This window comes from Armigeres subalbatus, chromosome 2 (genome assembly GCF_024139115.2).
Source record: "Armigeres subalbatus isolate Guangzhou_Male chromosome 2, GZ_Asu_2, whole genome shotgun sequence".
Lineage (NCBI taxonomy): Eukaryota > Metazoa > Arthropoda > Insecta > Diptera > Culicidae > Armigeres > Armigeres subalbatus.
In genome coordinates, this window is record NC_085140.1 from 285,205,273 (window position 1) to 285,222,687 (window position 17,415).

A 17,415-nucleotide genomic window follows, 5' to 3' on the forward strand; every position below is an offset into this window, starting at 1 on the left:
TAGAAAGGTCAAAGGTGCATTTTTTCAATCTTTTGGCATGTTTTTGCATTAATTTATATACATTGCCACCATTGAAAAAAAATTTTTTTTTGTCAAGGTTTACTCCCTTTCAATAATTCTGAAATGCAATGTCCTATCGAGCCAATTTTGAATTGCAAGCAATGGGAATGCACTCCTCGTCGAATGAACCTTAGTATTCGAATATCATTTCCTCAGTTATTAATTGAAAGCTTTTCTATGCCCGCCTTTGCATGAGTATGAATCTTGTGAGGCAAGTACAATGGATACACTATGCCCAGGAAGTCGAGAATGTTTCCCACCCGAAAACATCCTAGACCAGACCGAGAATCGAACTTGCCATCTCCGGATTGGCGATCCTACGCCTTTGCTTGCAAGGCTACTGGAGACCCCTAACATACATACTAGGGTGTCCCAAACAACAATATGTTCAAAAATTCATGGTGGTTTTTTAATCAAAAATTTAGCGGCGGCGTGATAGATCCTTTTTAGCCAGCGGCGGCTGCGTCACGCGTCACACTGGTAATCGGTGGTGGCAGCGTGATTTCAAGTGTCAAAAATAGTTCCTCAGCGAGTTCGTTGGGCGGTTCATCAAGAAATTTGTCTGGACATTCCTTCCTCCATGAATTCTCCCGGAAGTTCCTTTAGGAACTCTTCTGGAAGTTCCGCCAGGAATTTCTCTGGAAGGTTCCTTCGGAAGTTACTCCAGGAATTTCTACGGAAGTTGCTCCAGGAATTCCTCCGGAAGTTCTTCTAGGAATTTCTCCGGAAGTTCCTCCAGGAATTCCACCGAAAGTTCTTCCAGGAATTTCACCGGGAAATTCTTCCAGGTATTCCTTCGGAAGTTGCTCCATGAATTTCCCCCGGAAGTTCCTCCGGAATTCTGCAAGAATTCTTCAAGAAACTCCTCGAGGAATTCCTACACAAGTTCCATAAAAATTGCCCCAAGAATTTCTTCGGAAATTCTTTCACAAAGTCCTAAAGTCATTCCTGCAGAAGATCCTTTAAAAATTCTATCGGAAGCTTCTTCAGGGATTCCTCCAAAAGTTTCTCCAAGAATTCCTCCTGAAGCTCCTCCAAGAATTCTTCCGGAAGTCCCTCCATGATTACCTTTACGAGTTGCTTCGGAAATTCATACGAAAGTTATTCCAGAAATTCTTTCAAAGGTTCAACTAGAAATTATTTGGGAAGTTCCTCCAGGAGTTCTTCTCGGATCTCCCACTGGAAGTTTCTTCAAGAATTTATTTGAAATTTTTCTCCAGGAATTCCTTCAGAAGTTCCTCAGGGAGTTTGTCCGGAAGTCCCTCAGGTAATGCATCCAGAGATTAATGCAGATTTTTTCGGAAGCTCCTAAAGCAATTCCTCCGAATTCCCTACAATTATTAATTTCTCCGTTAATTTCTCTTGTAAGTTCATTTATATAAGTGGGGATTATTTACATTTTTCACGGATATTCCCATAGAAGTCCACCAGTTTTTCTACTGAAGTTCCTTTAGAAATTCCTTTAAGAACTCTTCATGAATTGCTTCGAGAATTCTCCAGAAATTTACAATGAACTCCTTTCGAATCTCACATACAATTTCTGTTCCAATTCTTCCGGAAATTCCTCCAGGTGTTTTTTTAGGAATACGTATGGCAATTCAATTGCGAATTCCTCCAATTCCTTTATAAATTTGTCCAGAATCAACCCAGAAATCCTTCCAGGTATTTACCAAAACATTTATCCAAGAAGCCTCCTTCTAAATTATTTTGGAATTCTTCTAGAAATTGAATGAAATGAAGAAATTAAATTCATCTGGAAATTATATAGGGGGAAAGACGGCTTTGGCAGGTTTTGTTCTATTATTGGCAGGGTGGTTTTTGTCAACCAAATTTTATGAAATTTGGCCACAATATTCTTTGATATGCAAAGAATGTTTAGGCCAAATTTGAGCCTAATCAGTCATATAAAACCCCCCTGCCAATAATAGAACAAAACCTGCCAAAGCCGTCATTCCCCCTATATTTGAGTTCCTCCAGGATTTTCCGCGGAAATAACTTCAAAAATGCTTCTTAAATCCCTCAATAGATTCCTCAAGAAATTTCTCGGAAATTTATTTTGAAATTACTCTAGGAATTCGTGCTCCGGTATATTCCTCCAGACGGATTTTTTTGTGGGAATATTCAGAGGGATTCTTAAAAGATACTATGAAGCAAGTCCTGAAGGATTTCTTGAAGAAGTTCCTGAAGAAATTTGCAACGGAATTTCTGATTGAAAATCTTATTGAAATATTAGGATGAATACTCGTGGGAATTTTAGATGAAATTTTCTGGATAACTACTCAAAAAAATGTTGAAAAAGTTGTAAAAGAAAATTTTATAAGAATCCCTGGTTTGAATCACTGTATTAATTTTTGGATGAATTCTTGAAATAATTTTTCGACTTGGTTTCCAAAAGATTTTTGCAAAGGGATTATTAAAGTAAATTCTTAAGAAATTCCAAGAGAAATTCAAGAAGTATTTTTTTATGTTTATGGTAAAAAAATCTTTTTGGGTTTCCGAATTATATAAATTGAAATTTTAAATGAAACTCTGAAATAATTTCAGACCAAAATACCGAAAACACCTAAAAGACCGATAAGACATCTGTCAAAAACAATTCAATTTCAGTCAAAAGTAATCTCATGAGCAGCATTATTAAAAAAATATTCAACTATCACTTTTAAATTTAATTGAGTTTAATTCGGGAAATGAGACGCAGCCTTTGAAAAAAAAACACATGTAGATGTTTGACCAAGCATACTTGTATAGCAAAATTAGCTCAATGCTAGTTTCAGTTGTGGGTTGGTCGCCATTTAATAATTTCTGCATACTTGAAAGTAGATAAATGTCATATGAACTTGACTGGAAATATGTAATTCCGATAGGATACACACTTAGTTTTTATTTCTGCGGCTCGGCAAAAATGCGCACAGCCGTGCGCCAGCAAAACTAAAAACTGATATTCCGGCAAAAATGACCGCCTGGGTTCATAGTTTTGTTAAACACATTATTTCTTCTCCACTGGACTCGATCCTGTGCCGATCGCTTCCAGTCGCCCTGAACATTGAGCGCCCTCAGATCAACTTCAACTGCAAAAAGCCATCGTGCACGCGACCTTCCACGAAGCCTGCTTCTTCCGGGTTCTCTACTAAATATTATCTTCACTTGACGTTCTTCCGGCATACGAACAACGTGACCAGCCCACCGTAGTCTGCCGTGTTGTGTAAGCCTAATAATATCCAGCCCTTTATACACCTGGTACAATTCGTGATTCATGCGACGCCGTCAGATACCGTTCTACTGTTTACCGCCGAGTATTGGCCGCAGCACCTGACGCTCAAACACTCCGAAAGGTCTCCGATCAGCCTTCTTTATCGTCCATGTTTCATGGCCGTATAAAGCCACCGGAAGAAATCAGAGTAGTATACAGCGCGAGTTTTGTTTTCGTTTGCAGACTACGGGACTTAAGCTGGTTACGAAGTCCGTAATAAGCCCTATTTGCAGTTTCAATACGTTTTTTCACCTCACTAGTAACATCACTATCGCACGTCAATAATGTTCCAAGATACACAAATTCTTCTACCACTTCAAACTTTTCATCTTCCAGAACCATTTCGCTACCACCACTACTAATTAACCCACGTTGATTGCCAGCGAACATATACTCGTTTTGCTGGAATTGATCGTGAGTCCAATCCTCGCTGTCTCTCTCTTAAAAGGCACAAAAGCCTCTTCCACGGCACGGCGATCAATACCGATAATAACGATATCGTCCGCAAATCCCAAGAGCATATGCGATTTTGTGATAATGGTACCGCTTCTTTGCACACCAGCTCTCCTAATCACTCCCTCGAGCGCTATATTGAACAGTAGATTCGAGAGTGCATCACCCTGCTTTAATCCATCTAAAGTAACAAATGACGTCAATATTTCATCCGCAACCCTCACATACACTTGATTTCGATCCGTCCAAAATTATACGAATCAGCCGTATCAGTTTCGCCGGAAAACCATGTTCAAGCACAATTTGCCATAATTCATTCCGTTGCACTGAATCGTACGCCGCCTTGAAATCAATAAACAGATGATGTGTCTGCAAGTTGTACTCCCGAAATTTATCAAGGATTTGTCTCAGGGTAAACATTTGATCCGTCATTGATCGGCCCTCACGAAACCCTTATTCCACGGTGATTGATGCACTCCAGTCTGTGCCCTTTCTTGAAGAGAGGGCAAATGAGGCCATCCAACCAGCTAGCAGGCATTTCCTCGTCTTACCAATATGGTGCAATATGGTGCAGAGCTTCATAAAGCTGCTCACTGCCATGTTTGAGAACTTCAGCCGGGAGCTGGTCCTTCCCCGCAGCTTTATTGTTTCTCAGCTCTTTAACAGCTTTTTTAACCTCATCTAGTGTAGGTGTCTCAGCTTGTCCATCGTCGCTAATATTTATTCCGTTCACCGATGCACCGTCACTTCCTACATTCAACAAAATCTCGAAGTGTTGCTTCCACCTGGCAGCCACTGCAGTTTTATCTGTCAGCAAATTCCCTTGTTGGTCATTGCACATGACGGGAGATGGCGCTGTCATTCTCCGCACGCCATTGACAGACTCATAAAACCTCCGCATATCGTTCTGCTCCATTTTTTCCTGCGCCTCACTAATAGCTTGTTCTTCGTACTCTTTTTTCTTCCTGTGGTGGGTTCGTTTTTCGGCTGCTCTTGCTTCCTTGTACCGATCTCTATTCGATCGGGTACCCGACACCAACATCTGGCTTCTGGCAACGTTCTTCTCGTCTATTACTCTCTGACACTCCACATCGAACCAACCCGTCCTGGTCGCCTCTGTGCAGTGCCTATCACTTCTCGTGCTCCGTTCCATGAATCGACTCCCATAGATCGTTGATGTAGTCGCTAACGTTGATTGCACTTATCCGTTCGTCGAGCTTCTGGCGGTACTCAGCCAATACTCCTTCCGCCGACAATCGCTGGATATTGTAACGCATCGTTCGCTGTGATCTTTCGTTCGATACAGTTGACAACCGTGATCGAATTTGACTGACAACGAGATAGTGATCAGAGTCAATGTTCGGACCTCTGAATGTCCGCACATCAATAACATCCGAGAAATGGCGCCCATCCACCAGAACATGGTCTATCTGGTTGCAAGTTTCACCATTTGGGTGTCTCCAGGTGTGCTTTCGGATATTCTTTCGTGCAAAGTAGGTGTCACTGATGGCCATCCCTCTGGCAGCAGCGAAATTCACTAGCGGTAGGCCGTTGTCATTGGTAGCGGAGTGAAGGCTCTCCCTACCAATTATGGGACGAAAAAAGTCCTCTCTACCAACCTGAGCGTTAGCATCTCCGATAAAAATTTTCACGTCCGTGTCCTTCACATCGTCGGATATATCGTTTGTCAGTGCGTAAACGTTGATTAGGCTGTAATTGAAGAATTTGCCCCGTATCCTCGATTGTCTGAAAAAGAAGGAAATGTCCTCCCAAAGGATACCATCTGGTAAGCCTATGCCTGCCTAGGATGTGGTGGGGTTCGCCAGTGGGCTCCTTGAACTATAAAAAGCTGCATGTATCCGCCAGCAGGCTCCGCCAAAGCGACCGTGTGCCGCTCAAAGCGCACGATCCCAAGTCCTAATGAGTAGGTGGGACCCTAAACAGCCACCTTTCAAACTAATCATTACGAACGATATAAGAGATAATACGACTCAATACAAAGCAACGACCTAGGCGACGAATAATGGATCACGATTGGAGAATTGGAACATGGAACTGCAAGTCGCTTGGTTTCGCAAGTTGCGTCAGGATTGAATTACATCCCCGCAACTTCGGCGTCGTGGCGCTGAAGAAAATCTGCTGGACATGACAGAAAGTGTGGAAAAGCGGGCATCAAGCGGCTACCTTCTACCAAAGCTGTGGCACCACCAACGAGCTGGTAACCGGCTTCATAGGGGGGGGGGGGGCAAGATGCGCTAACGCGTGATTGAGGATAAAAGGTCGTTTCTTCAACTATAGCATCATCAACGTGCACAGCCCACACGAAGGGAGACCCGACGACGAGAAAGAAGCGTTTTATGAACAGCAGGAGCAGACATACGATGGATGCCCACTGCAGGACGTCAAAATCGTCATTGGCGACATGAACGCTCAGGTAGGAAGAGAGGAAATGTATGGACCGGTCATCGGATCGGATAGTCTGCATACCGCATCGAACGACAACGGCCAACAGTGCCTAAACTTTGCAGCCTCCCGCGGAATGGTAGTCCGAAGCACTTTCTTCCCCTGCAAGAATATCTACAAGGCCACATAAAAATCACCTAGTCAAGAAACGGAAAACTAAATCGACTATGTTCTAAACGACGGCAAACTCTTCTCTAACATCACGAACGTCTGCACTTACCACAGTGCGAATATTGAATCCAACCTCTACCTCGTTGCAGTATGTCTGCACTCAAAACTCTCGACGGTGTACACACGCGTCGGAGTCGTTTGCTGCTGCTAAACATTGGGCGGCTACAAGACGGTAGACTAGCCCAAGACTACGCGCAGCAGCTGGAAGTGGCACTCCCAACGGAAGAGCAGCTAGGCGCAGCTTCTCTTGAAAATGCCTGGAGAGATATTCGATTCGCCATTGGAAGCACCGCAACCGCTGCACTAGACACGCTTCCCCGGTTCAAAGAAACAACTGGTATGACGGCGAATGTGAGCAGTTAGTGGAGGAGAAGAATTCAGTATGAGCGACATTGCTGCGAACGAGACACGATACAAACGAGCGTAGAACAGACAAAACTCGATCTTTCGGAGGAAAAAGCGCCAGCAGGAAGAACGAGACCGTAAAGCGAAGATGCAACTGTACCGCGCCAATAACGCATAAAGGTTTATGAGAAGCTGAACCGTTCACATAAGGGCCACGTGCCACAACCTGATATGTGTAAGGACATAAACGGGAGCCTTCTTACGAACGAGCGTGGGGTGATCCAAAGGTGGCGGCAACACTACGAAGAGCGCCTGAATGGCGATGTGGCAGAGAACGATGGCGGCATGGTGGCGAACTTGGGATCACGCAAGCAGGATATACCCTAGCAGCACATTTGTTTATTTGTTTATTTGTTTATTTGTTTATTTGTTGTTCAAACCTCATCTGATAGTGATCTTAATGAGGGCGTAGATGTGGAAAAGTCCTTTTGAACATGTCACTGATGACGTACTCAAGAGGACATAAAAACCACATATCTTTTCCAATAACATATAACATATAGAATACAAAAATAGTCTCGCTTACTTACATAGATGCAACAAACATAAAATCAAAACAATCATAAACATAGTCAAACTTTTGTTTCTTAAAATTAAAGTGTGGTCAAGTATTCAGGTATCCAGTCCGTAAGGTACGATAATTGTCGTCACTCGTCGCGTGTTTCCAGTCCACCGAGAAAAAAATAGACCAAGTAGCAAAACTCTGACAATTGAAAAGTGATGGACAGAAACTCACCTTACTGTAGCTGTTTCAGACGTGGATTGAGTCAGGTTGAAGATGCAGCTGTTTTTTTTGTCGTTTCTTGATGCAGATGCAGAGATGTTGTAGTCAAAAAGCCAGTACACTTTGTTGAATTCTCTGGTTATCGCAGTGATGGGTTCGTTGAGTCCATAGTATGTTCTCCGAAAATCAGTTCGCAATGGATCTCTCGGTCGTAGAGTAACTGATGGAGCGTTAAAGTTCAGTTTTTCCAGTATATACGGAGCATCAACCACAGCTAACAATAGTTTCCCAGCAAAAAGTGCTCTACTGGACGCTCGTCGATCTCGTAATGATTCCATAGCAAGGAGACTGCAACGCGTTTCATACGAGGACATATTTGCAATGTCATTCCACGGTAGTAATCTTAAAGCATATCTTGTGAACTTTGCTTGAATGGCTTCAATTCGCCTTATCCAGATATCAGCATATGGGCACCAAACCACACTTGCAGTTTCGAGCGTGGAACGAACGAGCGAATAGTAAAGCGATCGTAAGCAGAAAGGTTCAGAAAATTCACGAGTTGATCGCATAATAAATCCCAGATTCCTGTTTGCTTTAGCAATAATGCTCGAGTAGTGATCACGGAAAGACAGATTACTATCCAGAAGTACTCCAAGGTCTTTGACGACTGTAACCCGTTCAATTTGTGTTCCGCATATTTCGTAATCCCATACAATAGGTATTTTTTTCCGATTGAACGATATAACTGAACATTTTTGAGCGCTTATAGTCATGCGGTTTCTTAGACACCAATTCTGAAACAGATCAATCATGTGCTGCAGCTCAATACAATCTTCCATTTTACGAACGACAATAAACATTTTTAGATCATCTGCATAAGCAATGCGAAATCCAGCCGGAAGTAAGCAGCATACATCGTTGATAAATATTGAAAATAGTAACGGTCCAAGGTTACTACCTTGAGGTACCCCTGAGCGATTAGTAAAGTACTCCGATTGTGTTGCGCCAATTTTAACAGATAACCGACGTTCAGTCAGATACGAGTCAAGCCAACGTGTTAAGCTTGATGGAGCTCCAAGGCGATCGAATTTAGATAACAGGATAATGTGATCAACTCGATCAAATGCAGCTTTCAGATCAGTGTAAACTGTGTCCACTTGATTACCCTCTTCGATATTAGTCAGACAGTGGGACGTAAACTGCACAAGGTTGGTATCAATCGAACGACCAGGAAAAAAGCCATGCTGATCCGGAGAGATGTATGACTTCGATGCATAGAACAGGACGTCTCCAACGAGAATTTCAAGCAACTTAGATCCAGCACAGAGTGAAGTAACACCTCTGTAGTTATTCACGTTACGTTTATCTCCTTTTTGAATACAGGAAACATATACGACTCCTTCCATTTTGTTGGAAATTTCGATTCAACGATTGACCTGTTACATATGATGGTGAGTGGAGTACAAAGTGCCATCGCGCATTTTTTCAACACTATTGATGGTATACCGTCAGGACCAGGAGCCGCCGAAGATTTCAATTTGTTGAGAGCATTAAGAACATCATCTTGAGAGAAAATGCATCTGCTAAAGTTAAAAACATCACGAGGGACATCAAGCAAAGCTTCAGCGATTTGATCAGCAGACACCGATTCGTTTTCGAAAACTCCCGAAAAATGTTTACCGAATAGTTTACAGATTCCGTCGCATGTATCTGCTACTTCATCTTTCAAGAACACTGTTTTAGGTAAACCGACTTCCTTTCTTTTGGAATTCATGAACGACCAAAACTGCTTCGGGTTCCGTTTGAGATTTGCCTCAGTTCTCCTGGAGTAGCGGGTATACAGAAGTCGATTGTATATTCGGTACCTGTTGCTTGCTAAGTTGAAAATTCGCTTCGATTCCAAATTTCTTAGGTTTGTGTAATTTCGCAATGCTTTGGATCTGCGTCGTTTCAAATTGCGCAGATGGCTATTCGACCATGGTGGCTTCCTTCGAGGTAGAGGATTAGGAACATGAGAGTAAAACAACTGATTTAGTGTTCCAGTGAAGAAATTCACTGCGCTGTCGACGTCAGGTGCATCCGATAATGAGGTCCAATCCATTAGTGCGATAGAGTTATTCAGCGATTCAAAATTAGTCCTACGGAAGTCAAATTCATTATGATTTTCGACCTCTTCGAGTTGAACAAGGGAGTTGCAGGTGAGTGACATAACGAGGGCTGGGTGAAACGGATCTAGTTCCAGAAGAGGATCTAGTGCAGAAACGACCGAGCAGTTCGATACTATCTCCGAATTCACATTCGGTTGCAATGGTTCATCACGTTGTTCATCTGTTTCATGTTTAGAAAGGCGAAGCAGTCCAGAAGACAACAGCTTGCTTGGTTCAATCTGGAACTTGATGGATCAGCATAATAGTAGCCAGACGAAGAGTGTACCCAGTGGATGTCCTTCTGGTTAAAGTCTCCTAGGAGAATATGGCTATCACCAGACTTCAGGGAGTTAGCTATGCTCGTGGCAGATTCGACATGTTTCTCAATGGAGGATACGTTGTTAGAAATCTCTGGTGATAAGTAGGCAACACCGATTGATTTCACATTACCGCCGATGAAAATGTTCACCCATAAATGCTCAAGGAATTGTCGATTTGTACTGAGGGTAAAGCTGAGCTCAGCCGATTATTAACGGCGATCAAAACACCACCACCCTTTTTCTAATCGAAGTTGCAGGGCTTCGATCACGACGATGAACGGTAAAACGATCGCCAAAAAGCTGTGTCGAGTAAATCTGATCATTGAGCCACGTTTCAGTGATAACGATAACGTCATACTTAATTAGATTCCGAAGCAGCCATAGAAAAAATTATCAACCTTAGTGCGTAGTCCTCTGATGTTTTGATAGTAAACAGTAATTAGGTTGTCTTGTGAAGTCATCAGTTCAGGCTGGGGCTGATGAAGTTGTTCAGACGCAGGCTGAATCACCCCACATGGTTCTTGTGTGCGTGTCTGAAATGATTCATATCCACTTAGGGCAGATGCGGTATCTGATGTTGCTTCGGAAGGACATATACTATTCAAAGCAATACCTGGACCCACCAGTTTGTTAGGTAGGCTGACAGAAGACAAATCCAACGCTGACTCAGCTTCCACGCTAGGTTCGTGTGTGCTAGTCAGTTCAATCGGCCGGCAGACGAAAGAGTTATCTGGACCAGCTAGTTGATTGATCTGGTGTCCTAAATCCAGTAGGCTTGGAGAGTCCAGTGAGGTGAAGTGTCCTTCGTCGGAAAGCGTACGTAGGCGAAACGGAGCCGAAGATTTGTCGGAAACAGTTGTTTCGAGCAGCGAGGAGTCGTTCTGGAACGTGTTCATTCGATTGAGGGCAGATGCAGTATCTTGGATAGCTTCGGACGGACATATACTATAGTGAGCTTTACCTGGACCAGTCAGTCGGTTGAGCTGGTGTCCTGAAATTATTAGAGATGGAAAGTCCGGCAAAATAAAGCATCCTTCGTCAGGAAGCAGAGGCAGGCGAACCGGAGCCGAAGATGTGTCGGAAACAGCTGTTGCGAGCAGCGAGGAGTCGTTCTGGAACGTGTTTACTCGATTGAGGGCAGATGCAGTATCTTGGATAGCTTCGGGCGGACATATACTACAGTGAGCTTTACCTGGACCAGTCAGTCGGTTGAGCTGGTATCCTGAATTTATTAGAGATTGAGAGTCCGGCAAAATAAAGCGTCCTTCGTCAGGAAGCAGAGGCAGGATCCACATAGGTTACTGCAACTCATATGTGACCAGATTTGGTCACAATCAAGTTGCTGCAACCATTTTTGTCTGACTTGTGCTGCTCGGGTACGTCTTCCGGCTCCGGATCTCCAGGATGTTCAGGAGGAGATCGACCGGCTGAAAAACATAGATTTGGGGTTGACTTACTACCAGAAGAACTGTTTAAACTTGATGGTGAGGGACTGGCTAGAGCGATGTACTGGGTAATTACCAAGGTTTGGGAGGATGAGGCTCTGCCGCAGGAGTAGATGGAAGGTTTCGTGTGTCTCATCTACAATAAGGGCGATAAGCTGGATTGTAGCAACTACCGCGTAGGCGGGTTTATGTGTACCAGGTGGGATTTATGGGTGAACGCTCTATCACAGAGCAGATTGTCGCTGTACGTCAGGTGTTGCAGAAATGTCGGGAATATAATAATGGACTTCAAAGCCGCATGCCATACAATCGATCGGGACCGGCTATGGCAGCCGATGCAAGAAAACGGATTTCCGGATAAACTGATACGGCTGATCAAGGCGACGATGGATCGGGTGATGTGCGTATTTCGAGTTTCAAAGGCATTTTAAGTCCCTTCGAAACGCGCAGAGGGTTACAGCAATGGTCTTTCGTGTCTGCTATTCAACATCGCTTTGGAGAGAGCAAGGATTGAATCCAAAAGAGAATGAAAAAGTCTCACATTTATCTACTCTGTATACATATACGAAATGTAGCATACCGTGACGTGAGAGACTTTCTTCGCAAGCTGTCATTACAAAGAATTGATTTGGGAGAGCATACCTCATGATACATTTCTTTTAAAAAGCTCCAAACGCGGGAGCACTGGTTTTGATGATGCATTTCAACTTGTTCTACACAGCTGTGTGGTCCCCAATTAGAGAATTAGAGAGAACAAAGCGAAAATCACCACTTTCCTGTGGAGACTGGTTATCCGATTCTGTTTTTTCGCACTTGCATACAAGTTTGATAAACTTGTTATCATGCCCTAGCAGCACAATTCACGTTGATTTGGTTGAAATAACTCATATATGACCAAATTTAGTCGTATATGAGTATAATAGACTGATTTACAACATGTGTGTTGCTCGGGTGGCTTGTTATGATTTGGAACCGTTTTTGCCTTTCTTTTATCGTTATCGTTTTATCTATTATCTATTGAGAGCGATTTCTGCAAACCTTGGGAGGGAGTAATACGAAAGGCAGAGATTGACATGAGTGGTAAGATTTTCCCGAAGTCCGTTCAGCTATTTGGTTTCACCGACGACATTGATATTATGGCACGAAGCTTTGAGAAGGTGGAAGAAGCCTACATCAGACTGATCAGGGAAGCTAGACGGATTGGACTAGTCATCAACACGTCGAAGATGAAGTACATGATAGGACGAGGCTCAAGAGAGGACAATGTTAGACACCTACTACTAGTTTGTATCGGTGGTGACAAAATCGAGGTAGTTGTAGAACTCGTGTACTTGGGCTCCAGCTCCGATAATGATACCAGCAGAGAAATTCGGAGACGAACTCGTACTTTGGACAGTACCGGAAATGATTCTCGACAACGATCCGACGGGAACAAAATGACGAGGTGCATAGCAAGCTAGGTGTATCGATCAGGTGGAGGACGATTTGCGGAACCTCCGCTGACTGTGTGGTTGGCGACGTGCAGCCATGAACAGAGCTGAATAGAGAAGACTTTTATGCACTATACAGGCCACTCCGGCCTTAGTCTGAAAATAAATAAATAAAACTCAGAGCTTTTGTGAAAAAGACAGTCACGCAGAGATGACATCTACAGAATAAGAAATAATGACAGACCATCAATTAAGCATATGCGGTATTTCGAAAAATTTCGTTTCAGGTGGTTCGAAACGAAATTCCGCGGAATTTCGCGGAATTTGAGCATGACGAAATCTGATTTCTTGATTTCGTTTCGTTTCGTAAAATAACAAAAATTTCGCTAGAAAAAACTAGCTTCTAACGAAATTTAACGGAATTCCGCGGAATTTCGAAACGAATTTAGACTAATTCATACTTTGTATTATCAAAAAATTTCGGCTGCGCCCTGAACAAAATCGTTAAGTTGTTTTCAAAACTTTAGGTTATACAATTTTTTCTATTAACGCTTACTAACCCCATTCTTAGTCGACAAATACGTAAGTAGTTTTCTTCTATAAAACGTCTTCAGTGTCTCCATGATTAAAATTTTGTGATATTTTTTTACTATTTGCACAATATGTGTAAATATATTTTATCACAACGCGAAGTGATAAAAATCTGCCTCGCGTAGCAGAAATTTGTTTAACCAGTGTGCAATCGATCGTTTTGATGCTGATCACGCCAGCTAGTGTGGGAGAACGCGAAGTGATAAAACTAATGTCTGCATCGAAGAGCACAAAATTATTTAGTGCGGAATCGTTCGTGTTGTAGAAGATTATTAAACGAAGCACATTGATCTTGCGTTGGATTTATTTGAAACACAGTTTTCGTTTTCTTGTTTTCAAAATAACTTAGTTCACAAGAAATATTTTGTCGCTTACCAAGGGGTTTCACATGAATTACCCAAGTAACACGGTTTGTTGTATGAGTGTTAAAAATACATCTTCCAAACATATAGTATGTTACGTTTTGGTATGAAAAACTGCTTTGATTACTTTCACACGACCCAAACAGCGCAAAAATTATCGATATTTTTAACATTTTTCAGTCGCAACCTTGTTTTTGATTGCACATTCACAAGACTAAACTTCAGTACTAAGGATGTTTTCAATAATCGACTTTTAACATTGTTCTGTCAAATTGAATACCAAAACAAAAATGCTGACCAACACGTTCAAAGAAATAATTTTTATACAAAAACGAATGAAAACAAGCATGCATTAAATGATAAACACCATTTGTATAATATTAATAAACATATACAAACTGAATAAATAGATCAAATTTGTTTCGAAGTCTCGGTCGAAACATTATATGCGGCTCATGTTTCATTTTACTTCTTTTTATTTTACTTCTCTTAAATTCATTCGCCATTGATTGAAGAAGAATATAACTATGCCAAAACATAATTTTGAAATTGATATGTGAACAAATTCTTGAATCTGCAAAAGAAAAACAATATGGCGAGTTGTCGATAAACAACAGGGTCGATCTGGGAGCTGCGGACTCGATCGATTCTAATTTTCAAGATATTTTGCTTGAAGCCCGAAAATTTCCTCTCAGTGTTCAATATACACGCTACGATTTTCTCACATCGAATTATCATTACGTTTATCTTTTAAAAGATAATTTCAAAGATTTCGTCGATTTACTGCATTGCATAAATTATTGTACCGATCGCAAAATCAAATCATGCGGTTCACTTATTAAAATTCCTTGATAGGTTTGAAATGGCACCAAATAATTGAGTTTTGTTAGAAATTATAACCGTTCACGTTTATTGAGTTTAATTAATCGGCGGCTTTAGCGCCACTCTCAACGAGAGACCACCGGTCACGTTTTATTTGCCCGACTTTTTGAGACTGTTTGGCTCAGGGAAAACCCTAGAACGGTTATTAAGCGAAATTGGCAAAATCTCTCAAGCGCAAGCTAAATCTCCTCCCATTAATTCACCGTAAGACCTTAGGGACCGCAAAAGGTTTCCATACAACCAAGAAATAACGTGTTTTGGTTACCGAAATTAGTGAGTCGTTTATTTAAGAAACTGACGTTAAACGTAATTAAACTAAATCACCATCACTTTACTTCTAGAATAGTTTATTCGTGCTGGACGTTTTTTCAACGGAAATGGAAACATAAGAGCAAACATGGCCATGTAACTAAGCTCTAACACGTACCTGCGCAGGGTTTTGATGATCGATGGGGCCCGACGAACTTCGACGAATCTGGCAGCTTCTGGCTCGAGAAAACCTCGACGATGGCGGTGATGCGATGGTTGCCACCGGAATGTCCACGCTGCGATTTGGCGCGCAACGTAAAGATGACCCGCGTGTCTGTTATGGCCGAACTAGAGATGCGGAGGTAGTGGCGGCTGGAACGGAAGCTTCCGTTTTGTTCCGCGAGAGCATGTACAATACTAGATCTTCGTTAATAATGATGTTTTCAGTATTACTTGGGTACCTTCTCAACTAACCAACCATTCCTTTTCCGTAGCGCTCACGGAGATGCAGAGCATACCTCGGTCTCTTAAAACAATGAATGTTAAACTTATTTTCCACTCCTAATACTAAATTGGCTATAAGCACCGTTATTGACCAGCATCGTTATTGTTCATGAATTGGAAACTCTGAAGCAAGTATACAATAAGAATAACCTTTTTATATCCCAAGAATATTATTTAATTGGTGAGCTGTGCATATTTGCTGTTTCTCGGCCAATCATGATTAGCAATTACGATGTGTACAGTTAAGAAACGCTATTAAGCTCTTCTTCGACTATTTGCACAATATGTGAGGTACATTGCAAATTTGTGGGCATTTCTAGATCTTCGCATGGAATTTGCAAAAAAAAAATCCAGTACGAGTTGAAAGATCATTAAAATTGCTGAAAATTCTTTACTTATGATTGCTTTCAGCACATACTGACCATAACAGCTGTTCTCATCTGCCAAGAACACACACACACAATAGCTCAGTTTATCGAGTTGATTGTATATAAGACTATCGGTCTGTGAAATTCAATACATATCTTTGTGCATTTTAGAAAGGTGCACAGGATTCTTCTAGTGAGCAAATATATGCTATATATGTAGACGAGGAATAAGAAGGAATAATTTTTGGCAGGTACACCCTTTTCAAATGTTGATCCAGTAATATCAATTCTATATCTGCGTATACGCCTGGCAGATGTGGATACATAGTTAAGTATCTAACTAAATAAAAAATAAATCTAAGCATTCTTTTTCAAATTTTGACTAAGTCAATACTGTAAAACCACGCTGACATGACCCCAGTCAACACAAAATCATATATGATGCAACATAAGATGCCAAAGTGGAGGCGATATACGTACATATTATATGGGGAAGTACCTATATGGCCTCCACTTTAGCATCTTATTCGGCATCATATACGATCTTGTGTTGACTGGGACAATATGAAGTATGCTTCAGCATAGGTAATTACATAATTCTTAAGTGAACTAAGGTTTTAAACGAAATTTGAATCCGTATATGAAAAATCCCACAATTTCTTTATTTTTATATACTTACTTACTTATATAAAACTGATATAAAATTGATCAGATTCAGGAGCACACGCTCCACGATGAATTCCTTTGAAAGCGGCACAAATGGTGGGGTACTGCCAATGGTATATGCGGCGAGAATGTGGCGATTTATCACAGCCTCTTCAGTTATTAGGTATAAGTCTTTTGGTCACAAAACAGTTATTCGACTTCGAAAATGTGAAATCAGAATTGCGTACATAATGTAAAACCAATTCAATAAAAATTCCGCGGAAAAAAAATCAAAATTTCGTTTCGTTTCGAAAAATTTCGAATTGAATGAACCTTGATTTCGTATCGTTTCGAAGTCTCGGAAGAAATCTATATTTCGTTTCGTTTCGATCCGAATCAACATAGACATTTTAAATTTCGTTTCGTTTCGTTTCGTTAGGAAAAAGTGTGTTATCGCATACCCTTACCATCAATGAAATATAGTGCATTGTCAAATATTGAGTTAATTGAACCTAGCCTTATTGTTTAACTCAAACACAGTATTGGTACAAAATGTGTTTTACGAATATGTTCCATCCATCAAGAAATTCAGTAGATAACGTTTACGACCAGCATTGGGAAAGTGATTCAACATTATCATCTACTTTTCGGTAAAACTCCTGGGGATGTCCACAATCAGTTTGAGAATTTCGAGGAAATGTAAGTAATTCAGACTTCCTTCAAATAGTACTTTCAAATGAAAAATATGTGGTTAAAAATACCGAGAAATCCTCACATAATTTACCGGCAATCACCTAGTCTTGTTGAATTCTTCCCAATGTAGTTCTGCGGTTGGACTCCTTTCCATTCTTAGTTCATTTTCGGTCAATATAATCCGGTACTTCTTCTATTAGCATCTAATATCATACACACATCGAGCTAGAGGACACCTAAGTGGAGCTCAAAC